At 45.0% G+C, this 12,005-nt stretch overlaps 1 protein-coding gene across 5 annotated transcripts in view; it reads left to right on the forward strand.

Moving 5' to 3' along the window:
* The first annotated feature begins 11,457 nt into the window (after positions 1-11,457).
* FYN (FYN proto-oncogene, Src family tyrosine kinase) overlaps positions 11,458-12,005 on the forward strand; it is a 131,656-nt gene continuing 131,108 nt past the window's right edge. For all 5 annotated transcript variants that reach the window (XM_031611153.2, XM_090135878.1, XM_031611152.2 and 2 more), the window contains exon 1: positions 11,458-11,686. The gene's annotated coding sequence lies outside the window, so the exon portion shown is untranslated. The remainder of the gene's footprint in view (positions 11,687-12,005) is intronic.

Genomic DNA, 12,005 nt, shown 5'->3' on the forward strand with positions numbered 1-12,005 from the left:
GTAGCAATTTTAAGCAGCGATTAAGCTTTGTCATTGCAACATGATGGTGACACAGAGCTCCTATAAATCATCCAAATAGAATGGCCAAAGGTGGGGCATTATTTGGAGGTACCAGGTATAGGATATCAGGCCTGCTGAAGTGATCCTTCTGTGGTCATTATAGCAGTGACTGGCAGATATCTGCTCCCAGCAGCCAGATAGACTTAGATGCATGGGTGGGAAGGGATGAACAGCCAAAGCAATATCAGAGGCTTTGCTAGGTCAGTTCTACATGGTCAGCTCTGGGAAGCATTTATGGTGTGGTCAGGAGAAGGTGAGCACGCTTTGTCTGCGTTGTTGAATAAGAGTGTCAGGGTATGATTGTAGGGCCTATTTCCACATGGCACAGACTCACTCATGTCCTCCTATCTCTGGGACAGTCACAGATAAAAAACACTGTCCTGAAGAAAGCAAAGTTTGAGTCATCCAAGAAAAGAGGTATCTCCTGGAGTGTAGTAGGTCTAGTATTGCCAGCTGGGCAAGGGGAGGAATTGTCACACTCTGCACTGGGTGGCCTCACCTTGAGCACTGTGTGCAGGTTTGGGTGTCACAATATAAGAAGGACATAAAACAACTAGAGCCTGTCCAAAGGAGGGTTATGAATATGGTGAAAGGTATGAAGGGCAAGGTGTGTGAGGAGCAGCTTAGGTCCCTTGGTTTGTTTAGCCCAGAGCAGAGAAAGTTGAGGGTCAGCAGTCACAGCCCCATGCTGACAGAGTTCAAGGAGTATTTGGACAATGCTTTGTAACATACAGTTTGAGTTTTGGCTCTGTGCATCTAGGAGCTGGACTCAATGATCCCTGGGAGTCCTTTCCAACTCAGAGTATTCTATATGATATGATATTCTGTAATAAAAGGCAAGAGACTTGACAGTTAAACATTGGACAGCGTGCTACCAATGCTCAAGTTCATTTCCATGCTGTCCCATTTTTAGAGCACAGAAAAAACAAATGCTATATACATTTCATCTGCTTTGGGTTTTTTTTTTTGCACATTCCAATATGAACCCCCAACTGTTTACCAGGTCTTTGATATCCCTGCTCACGTCTGCCAAACAGTGACATCTCCAGGTTTTTGGATAGACACTTCACTTTCAGAAAGCACTCAGAGAAATCTTCTGGGATCAGAGCACTGCGAGCCAACTGCCTTTAACTATGGTGCTATCTCGCATGCTCAGACAGCCTTGATAATTCAAGCACTTTGTGGATGGGGGTGGGAGTACTCCTTTGGCATATGCCCAGCTCTACAAAATGATAGATCTGAGCACTTGTTTCATATGGCTTGTTCTCAGATGCCTTTCTGGCGTCTCCTTGACAGTGGTTAATAATTGGCTTGATTGGTTTCTGTGCCTTTCTGCTATCTGTTTTTCTAGCAATTTGAAGATTTCGTATTTTAGTTCATTTGCTGTACTTTTTCAACCATGGTAGAAAATCATCTGTGTATATCTAATTCCCTCTTTTTGATGTGTGTCTCAAAGCTGTAGCATTGCAGTTTCAGCATCATGGAGACTAACTAGCAGTAATTCCTTAAAAATGCTCCCAAGAGATTTAGTGTCATTTTCTACTTGAGTTGCTTTACATCCTCACAGTGATAAAAACAACTCAGTAAACATGATCACTCAACATTTTTACTTGGTTTGGGTGTCTCCTTGTTCCAGTGTGATAGTGGACTCAGACCAAAAGCTACCAGCTGTCTCTTCTGCAAGAATTAGTACTCCAAACTACAACTCACTGACATCACACTGTATGGTTGCCACTTTTCAGTCATAATGCCATGCTTTGGGACAGGATAATTTGTCCCCCAGTTTCTGGTGGTGTGTAATGGTTACATGTGGTAGCCATTTTCAAGTTTTTTTTGTTTTTGTTTTTTGGTTTTTAGTGTTTTTTTTTTTAATTTATTTTTAGAAATCGGGCTGTCTGATGGTGGGAAAGCAGTAAAATATTGGCAGCTAATTTAGAAACTAATATTAAAGCCCCTCACAAATTATCAAATTATCTTTAGACATGACTGTATTGTTTTTACCTCGATGACTCATAATCTTTGGGAGGTCAGAAAATGCTTGTGAATGATGTGGCAGAAAAGTATAATTTATCGCATTTCCAGCCAATTTTCAGTCCACTCCTGAACTCTCTCAAAGCAGATCATGGTTAGTTTCAGCTGTTGCCATGTGTTTCCTTGGTGCAACAGAAAGTTAAAAAATAAATGCTGCTGCCAGTAGATCCAATTAATCACATTTCTGTTGTTGATGATAATGACACCCTTCTGGAAGTGGGATCGTAAGTGCCAATCCCAACTTTCTGCACCCACACGAGGCAAGAATGTTGCAGCGGAACCATCTAACTTACACCAGTGCTCTTACCAGCACTGTTTGTCACGAAGCATTAGGACTTGTTGTGCTTCTCCAAAGTAGATAATCCTGATGCAGGAAAGTATTAAGTCATGAATTCCAGTTGTTTGCAACTTTAATGGCTATAGTTCTTGCCTAGCTTTTCCTGATCCAATTATAGCATGTGTAAAATGGAACCAGGCTCACACGATTGTTTCAAGAACACATGAAAGGCAGTTTGGGGCAAAGGTAGTTTGATTACCAGCCAACTTTTCTAAGCTCTCTAAAGGGGAAAGCAGTGAAGTGAATCAAATCACAGGCATCTGAAAAGAAAGAGCATCAGATAGACTAGGAGAGAGTACAAGAGAAGGGTGCAGCAAAACATTCACATTCCCTTGCAGCCATGATGTGTAAGGAAAGATGCTTATCTTGTATGAGTTGATACAGTCATTCACATGGTGACACCCTACAGCACTCCTAACCTCATCCTCTAAGGACTCAGAATAATGAAGGCAGCTTGCAATTTACAACATCCTACCACCATTATAGTACTCTGGATGGCTTTGTTTGACTGAGTTCTTCTATCTAGATAATGCTGAGGAATTCTTTGTAGCTTTACATATTTACTACTGCCCTACTGTTTGTTTGGTATCTGATTTTCCTGAGTCCTTTTTTTTTTTTTTTTTTTTTTTTTTTTTTTTTGTATGTCTGGTCTTGATTTTGTGTGTTTTTTAGATGTCATCTTGTATTTGCATCATTAGCTGTACAGGAGCATTTCTTTTTCCATACCTTTTTACTGCATTAATAGTATAAGCCTGAAAAATCTCTTACAGTTAGTGTCAGTTTCTGCGTCCTTGATAATTTATTTTGTATTTATTCTTTTATCAGTACATTTTAGCTCAATGACTTCTCTTTCCGTGACTATCATACTCAAAGTGCAGAGCACTCTTTATTACACGTAAGTTAATTCATATTTCCCTTTGAATTTTGTTTGTCTCCTTTTTTTTGTCTCTATCCATTTGGTGCTTTTGCATTCAGATTGGTATATTTTCCTGTTTTCTCTCTGCTACTTAATGGGTTAATAATTCTAGCTCTTCACCATCTTAAACCTTGCATTTACATGGGAAACCACATCTTTTTCCTTTACATATGATTCCAGCTTTTGTAGGTTTGTTGATCATCTTGGAGTCTTACAAATTCTTACACTTGAGTCCTTTAAAATTTGATAATCACATGAATCTTGAATTGTTCAGCAAGACAATAATCTGTTCCAGTCTTCCAACTACATGCACCGAGCAGATACTCTTTCTTGTTAGAAGTGGTCTTAGGGACATTTTTAGATCTTCACCAGAGACTCATTAGCTTGGTGCCAAAACCTCTGCTCAGCATGCAGCTGTGTGACTGTTGCAGGAAGCGCTGTGGCTGAGTTTGTTTTGCTTCTTCTGCATAGCTTCACTACATCCTGGATCTGTTTTCCATTATAAGTCAGAGAATGACCAAATGATGGGCACGGTCTGTACAGCATAGAGGAAGCCTCGGTGCCATAATTATTGCTTTTTCTTTACTTGAAAGATCTAGAGTTCATTCTTTATGATGTATTACAATTTTCAAGCAAAAAATCCACACAGTTACAAGTGAAGCCTATAAGAGCACATGTTCATTTTGACAATGGTGACAAAATAGTCAACTCCAAATACAAGAGGTGAGAGCTGGGCAAAACCAGTGTGGTGGAAACAAAACTTGCAGCCTTACAGCTTCAACCTACAGTGCTGCAAACATGATGGCTGCCAAGGTGGTGGATGCTTTGTGGGAGATTTGCACTGAGTCACATCCGTTTGCAGCTGCCAATAGTGTGTGGGCAAAGCCTACAAGAAGCACTCCGCTGGCTTAAATGTGTTTTCCTCGGAGATAACAGCAGTAGGAGAAGCTCCTATTAATAAAATGAAATCAGATGAGTTTTATTAATCCTTACTTGTAATCAAGTAAGGATTTCCGTCATGGAAAATAAGGTTAGAATCAGTAAAGCAATACTTCAAGGACCTAGACATGGGACAGAGACAAGCTGATAGAGCACTAGAGTGAAGATAGCTTGACCATGAGAAGAACAAAGAGATAGAGGAAAGATAGTCAAGAAGAGGATCTATGAAAAGATGAACTCTTGCACTAAACTGTGGCACCACCCAGCAGTGGGTCCACTGCCAGCAGAGAGCTGGGAATTCACTGGTGAAATGCGTATTCTGTACCCTCCTAATCACTGCCCTATACAGGCGATGACAGCCTACTGCTGCTGGTGGCAGCTCTGCAGCATCCAGGGGGAGAAATGCAGGCAGCCTTGCAACTCCCTCATCCCTCTAATAGGCTAATTAGCATATGTATCTGCTAATGATGGAACCAGACTATTTCCATATGACAGAATGCTGAGTTATTTTACCATTTTAAAAGGGAAGGCAAAGGGAGGGGAGGGGAGGGGAGGCAAAGGGAGGGGAGGGGAGGGGAGGGGAGGGGAGGGGAGGGGAGGGGAGGGGAGGGGAGGGGAGGGGAGGGGAGGGGAGGGGAGCGGAGAGGAGAGGAGAGGAGAGGAGAGGAGAGGAGAGGAGAGGAGAGGAGAGGAGAGGAGAGAAGAGAAGAGAAGAGAAGAGAAGAGAAGAGAAGAGAAGAGAAGAGAAGAGAAGAGAAGAGAAGAGAAGAGAAGAGAAGAGAAGAGAAGAGAAGAGAAGAGAAGAGAAGAGAAGAGAAGGAAAAAGCTGGGAAATCACATCTGAAAATAGATTAAAAGAACAGTGCCAGAACTTGGACTCCTTACATAACCTTATTTTAACCTCTTTGAGTGAATATAGTCATTAGTCACAAGATAGCGGGGCTTTTTTTTCTGGAGACTCCTGACTCATTTAGTGATGTAATGGCCAAAAGGATTAAACAACTAGAAATATTGCTCTTCTCTAACTCAGGATGTGACATGGTGTGATATTTTTTCTGTGCAGAAATCCAGGTCCACAATGGAAACAAAATGATCATGATGGCTGCTCCAAAAGTAATGCCTCCTATTATGATGTCAGCTCACAATATCAGAAGCAGATGTTGGTGGTATGGCAGTAGAGACTAAACCGTCCTGCCAATATCCCATTGCATTTTGTTGCCGTGTGACAGGTGGAGCAGAGGGGCAGTCTGACAAAATTGCATCTGACGTGGAAGTGCATATGAAGCAAAGGGGTGGCATTGAAATCCTCCATGCAGAAAAAATGGCACCCACTGACACTCATTGAAACTTGCTGAATTTTTATGGAGACTGAGCAGTGGATGTGAGCACAGTGACGCAGGGGAGTGTGCATTTCAACAGTGGTGACAGCAACAGTGGGTCACCTCTGCTGGTGCAGATGTCTATAAGTGCAGCACACAAGCTCTTGTTTATTGCTGACAAGAATGTATAGCTAATAGCGGTGAGTATGCTGAAAAATAGTGTTCTGTAGCTGAGAATTTGCTCTATCAAGTAGTGCTATTGTGCTCTTTGTTTGTGCTGTAGTTTCCATGAAAATAAATAGGTAGCATTACTTTCAGAGTGACCTATGTGATTTTCTTCATGAGCTTCAGCAGTACAGTCTTCCCAAACTATCCTTAATTCTTTACAAAAAGAAATTCAACTTCATACTACACAGGAAAACAAAAATGGTTAGTTCCATTATATAGATAGGGAACTAAAGCACTAAAATCGGGGTCAAAGTTTTCTCTCGCATAGTGTGTGGCATCCTTATGTGGTGAGCTATTCCTTAGCACACACTTGCATTTTAGGTGTGAAAAATGCTGTGTTAGTTTTGTTACACAGTGGGGTTTGGAGAGTAAGCGACGGTCAAGAAAGATTTTACTTTTATTTTTTGGTATCTGGTGACAATTTGTTGGAATGTACATCCTTCTGGGAATCACAAGGACCCACACATGCTGATTTTGGGGAGATGGAGTATACACGTTCAGTTTATCTGCTATGGGATTCACCTGTAAGTAAGTGAAGAAACAAATACTTAAGATTAAACTCAGGGAGTTTTCCTCAGATTTACCCTAGTGCAAAAGCCAGCCTCCCCAGAATTCCTCTGATGCTCAGCACAGGACTCACATGGATAGCAGGAGAACAGTGATGTGCCTTTAATTGCATTAACCTTTCTTCATTTCCACAAAATGATGCAATGCAATACGTGCAGCCTCTTGTATATTCCAAAAGATACCGTCCCCAAAAAAGAATTAATGTCCTTCTTGGCTGAACTATAGGTGCATGGCCATTCCCAGTGTTCTTTTCCCACAAGCTCTTAGCTGCCATTAAAGAAGTATTTTTTCTGAAAGTCAATACATTTTAATGAACTTGCACAAGGAGTTTAAAATGTTTATTTGAACAATTAAAAAAGTAAGATTGTTGACCTGACATTTAATATGTCAGGAAGCTATAAAAAGATGGATTTAATATTTTTAATGTTATTCCTGGATTTTCTTAGGTAACTCCATGTGTTGTTGTTTCTTTTTTCCCCAAGTCCACGTGTAGCCACACAGACTGCAAACATATCCAGACCTTATAAATGCAGAAATTTAACTTTCAAAAACTGCACGATCTCTTTGAAGATGTTATTCTTACAGTTTAGCACCTAGTTTGCTGGCTTCACAAAATGCCCGTGAAGTGTCTGAGGAAAAACCTCTTCCAACTTGTGCTTGTGAACACAAATATTTCTGATTAGACTCTCTACAGAAAAGGCCTCTTCTGCTGATTTTTTAAAAGTACAGTTGTGATCAAGTCTTCCTTGTCTACCTGCTCTTCAAATGACCTATATGTATCTTATGCAAAATGCAAAGCATTTTTTTCCTGCTTCTGCCAATACCTTTCCTTCACGTAGGTTTATTACAGCACTATTAGCATTCACAAGCAGGATGAGAAGCTCAGCTCAGACCCTTCCCTTCCACTTCCAGGCTGTTGTTCCTACATCGGAGACGGTGTACCCGGGGAGCCAGATCTGCCACTTCAACATCCCCTTGCAGGAATCAGCAGTGAGTCAGCGGGATCCATTTAGCACTCCCCAGCCGAGGCAACTCCTGAAAACACAGTGGGATGTTTCAGGCAAACACTGTCAGCCTCTTAAAATACTGTAGGCAAGTTCTGATTATGTTTTTCCCACTACTCTGTAATTATTATTATTATATGCGATACATGGCAGTGTGTAGCTAGTAAAATACACACAACCAAAACCAAAACAAATGGAAGCATTGCTCCCATTTGTACCATTGATTTAGCACCTGGGATTTAGCACAGTTTTGTATACTCTCTTATGTGTAAGAAGGAAGAGGGAGGAAGCATAAGAGAGTATGTGAAACAGTGGAGCTGTATGATCATGATCTATTAGTCTCCGTGTGATTAGTGTATTGCTTTGAGTGAAGGACCTTAAGAAAACACTTTGGTAATCCTTCTGAAATGTAATCCCGTTACAAAGTTCATGAGAAAAGTGCACTGTAAAACTAAGCACTGTTTGGATCTTTTTAAAGATTCTTAGGCTATCACTTTTTCAAATTATGGCTTGCAAGAACCCACAAAATAATGCTGATGTGTCCTTTTCTTAGAGGCAGCATGGCTTCACCAACATTTGAGTTTGAAACAATCAAGAGAACTGAACTGTCCTGCATTGTTCCACAAAAGCACTACCTTTACACCTCCTTCCTATCACAAAGTTCAGCATGTTTTACTTCTCAGAGTATCACATTTCAATACAAACTGGAGCTACTGCTACTTATTAAGCATACATTCCTGATTTTTTTGTTCACTGAGTTCATCAGGCACTCATGCAATGTGGTTTATTTTGTGGCTGTGTTCCCAGGTGCTATATCAATAATACAAGTCAATAAGTAAATCTTAATCAGGCTCCATAATTTTCGTATTTTCCATAATTTTCATGTTGCTCACTGCAAAAATGGTGTGGGTTTTTGTCACTGTATAAGACAAAAGGAGCACAGAATGGGAAGGAAAAGGGAAAATCTGACACATCATTTAGCACACATAACTATTTGTGGAATTAAGATCTTGACATTTTTTCATGATTTCCATACAGGCTGAAGGGGAAGAAGCATTTCAGTGACATTATTTCAAGATTTTACTGACAAAGTATTTGAAGGTCTCTGGAGAAAGAGGAGAAATTAGTCTGCATCGAAGAGAAATGCCATTTAGATGAAAGTGGGAGAAAGCAGCATTACAGACATTAAGATAAGATGCTTAGAAAAAGCTTCTTCTCTTCTTGAGGAAGAGAAGAATGTAAAAAGTTGCTTCAGTATTCTATCAGTTCATTTAATTATTTCTTCTGTTTAACTGGGAGTATGCCTGCCAGATTTTCCTGGTGATTCCTCAAGGCAGACACCGACATCATCAGAGCATGATGGTAAGGGCCAAACACAACGCCTTCTGCAAGGAAGAGCTGCTGTGGGCATGAGCAGACTCCACTCACACAAGAGGCACTGCTCCAGCACATCTAACCTCTGCCACGGGTGCACACGAACTCACAACACCTTTCCTAGCCTCTACGATCCTACAGGAGCTACAGTTCCCCTGAAGGGAAAGCCCAAGGCTTCATCCTGTGTTTCCCTCCCATGCATCTTCCTATGCTTGGTTTCTGACTCCACACCTTGCTTCTCTCCAGCTGTACTAGCTCAGAGCATCAGACTTTCTATGGCACGCTGCCAAGCTAGTTTATGCACCCAGGCTTACAGTGGCTGTGTGGCTGATGTGTAATATTGTTCTGGTCTGCCTTCATTGATTAGTTGGTTAATTTCTGGTTTGGCTGGAAAAAAAAAGTGTGGCTGTTCTGTTTGTCTTTTTTTCTTCGTTGTGCCATTCCAGTTGTAATTGGCAGCACAGAAAGAACACTCGAAGTTTTGGGCGAGCATTCTTTTTGCTCTCTTTCTTGATTGTGAAATGAAGTGCATTTCTTTCCTCTATCTCTTGCAGGCAGAACACCTGGTTCTTTGATTCATTTCCTGGATGCCTAAGATCACAAGAATATAAATCCTTATTGACTTGTGGGGAGTTAAGATTATGCACGGCCCCATAAAAAGAAGCAAGCTGAGAGCACACAAAGATGCAGCTTTTTATAAAGTCAGGCACCTTGATGTCTGCTCGGAGGCTCTGTGCTTTCAGCACTGCTACTGCTGCTGGCCTGGTGGATGAATCCAGAGCTCTTCTGAGCCAAAAGGATCGAGATTCTGCCTCATGTTTCTGGAAAGAGAGAGGAGTCAGGCCACACCACTGTACTCCTGCTATCACCCACTAGGATGCAAAGCAAAAACTGTTTTTTCAAATGATCTGTACATTTCTGCTCATGTGCTGCTTATACCTTCTATACGATAAAATATAAAAATAAGCATGCGGCTTTGCATGGAAACACTGGGAGGGAGACAAAAAATAGGCTGCCTAAAATAGCTGAAATTTTTGTTTGCTTATATGTCTACGCTGCCCAGAGAGGTTGTGGATGCCCCGTCCCTGGAGGTATTTAAGGCCAGATTGGATGGGGCCCCGGGCAGCTTGGTCTAGTATTAAATGAGGAGGTTGGTGGCCCTGCATGTGGTTGGAGATTCATGATCCTTGAGGTCTCTTCCAACCCTGGCCATTCTGTGATTCTATGCAGAGGTCCACATCTCTTTTCCCAGGTAACAGCGACAGGATGAGAAGTGATTGCTTTAAGTCGCACCAGGGGAGGTTAACGTTCAGTGTTAGGAACAATTTCTTCTCAGGAAGAGTGGTGAGGCAGTAGCACTGGCTGTGAAGGGAGGTGGTGGAGTCACCATCCCTGTAGGCATTCACTGACCACATGGCTGTGGCAGTGAGTGACGTGGTTAGTGGGCTGGGGGGGCAGGTGGGGGTTGGACTAGATGATCTTAGTGGTCTTTTGTAACCTTAACGATTCTGTGATTCTATAATCAGATTGAAAATGAGAAATGATACGAGTGAAACTTTCCTTTGGAACTCCCATCCTCTCCAAGTTTCTTATATGAATGAGTGGACAAACTCTGAGGTTCCTGACACGTTATGATCAAGAATCAGACATGCAGACAACCATAGTGGTTATTACAGAGACAGGTGAAATACTTATTAATGTAATTGCACAGTTGTAAACACGCAGATAGAAACAAGGATACATTTGAACACATACAACTGCAATTTTATCAAGAAATCGAATTAATCAAGATGAAATGATTCTTTGGGTTAATTTGTAGCAGCCGAGAGAAAACTGGGGAGCAGATACTCGTCAACCTTTTTTATTGGACACACGTGTTATAGTTCTCTCTGCTATTTCGACTTGTTTCATTAGACTTCTCACTGTCTGCACCTACGTTTTGCACGTATCTCCTGCTTTTGCTAAAGCCTAAAACACGATTTCTTCAGTGCTAAAGCAAAGCCGCCTTCCAGACCCGGGAGATCGGTGACGTCGAGATGCGCCGTTCTGCCAGACGGGAGCACCCGAGGTGACACGGGGCTGCGCTCCGAGAGCAGCCCGGGGCCGGAGCGCCGAGAAACGCCGGTACCGCTGCGGACGGGGGGAACGCAGCGCGGGGCGGCCTTTCCCGCCTACGGGCAGGGCGTGCCGCGGCTCGGGGACGGCACGGTGCGTTCCTGCTGCTTCCTTACAGCCCGCTACTGCCGACTGCGAGAATTAGGGATATTAAAGAAACGCCGTCTTGCACAAAGGCGTCATCTCCTTAAGGCTGCTCTCCCGTTCACGGCGGATTTCAGCCCGAGGAAACGTTCGGCTCCCGCGCCCCTCACAGGTTCCAGACCATCCCCCCCGCGCCGCGGGCCGCCTTCCCTCCGCGCCATCTCACGCCTCGCCCCCGACCCTTCCGCCGGCTCCCACCCGAGGCGGCCGCCGTAGCCCCGAACCGGGGGGCGATGGCGGCGCGGCGCTGCGCTCCCCGCCCCGCCGAGCGGCAGCTGAGGCGCGGCCCCTTTCGCCCCGCCTCCCTCCGCCGCCATCCAATCAGAGCAGCGGCGGCTGCCGGCCGCGCTTCGCCACAGGCCGACGGCGCCGCCAATCTGGGGCCGCCCCCGCGGTGGGGCGCGGCGGGCGGGAGGGCGGGGGGAAGCAGCGGCGGCGGCGGCGGCTCGGAGCGGTGGCGGCGCTGCGGTTGCGCCATCTGTCAGCAGCCGCGCGGGGAGCGCAGCGCAGCGCAGTCAGCGCGGAGCGGGAGGCAGCGCCCGTGGCAGCCCCGCGCCCTGCTGGGGCTGTGCCCGCCGGCGGTGCGCAGCGGAGGGCCACCGGCGAGAGAGGCGAGGAGATGTGAGAGCCGGCCCCGCGCTGCGCCGCACAGGTACCGCGGGGCTGAGCCACCGCCCGGGGGAGGCGGGGATGCGGGGGGATGCCGCGGCGCGGTCGCTTCCTTTGTGCGGCCGAGCGGCGGGGTTGCCGTGGGGCTCCCTCCGGTTACCGGGACCGTCCTCCTTCCCCTCCGTTCCCCCCCCCCTCCGTACCCCGTGCTGGGGCTCGGTCGGCCACAAAGGGCCCTTTCAGGGCTGCGGAGCGCCGGGGGCGGGGGATGGCGGCGGTCCTCCCCACCCCGGCACCGGGAGCGCGGAGATCCGCCGTGCTCCTGCCGCTGCCGGGCCCGGCGCGGGGGGCGGCGGTGAGGC

This window comes from Phasianus colchicus, chromosome 2 (assembly GCF_987193195.1).
Source record: "Phasianus colchicus chromosome 2, bPhaCol1.hap1.1, whole genome shotgun sequence".
Taxonomy (NCBI): domain Eukaryota; kingdom Metazoa; phylum Chordata; class Aves; order Galliformes; family Phasianidae; genus Phasianus; species Phasianus colchicus.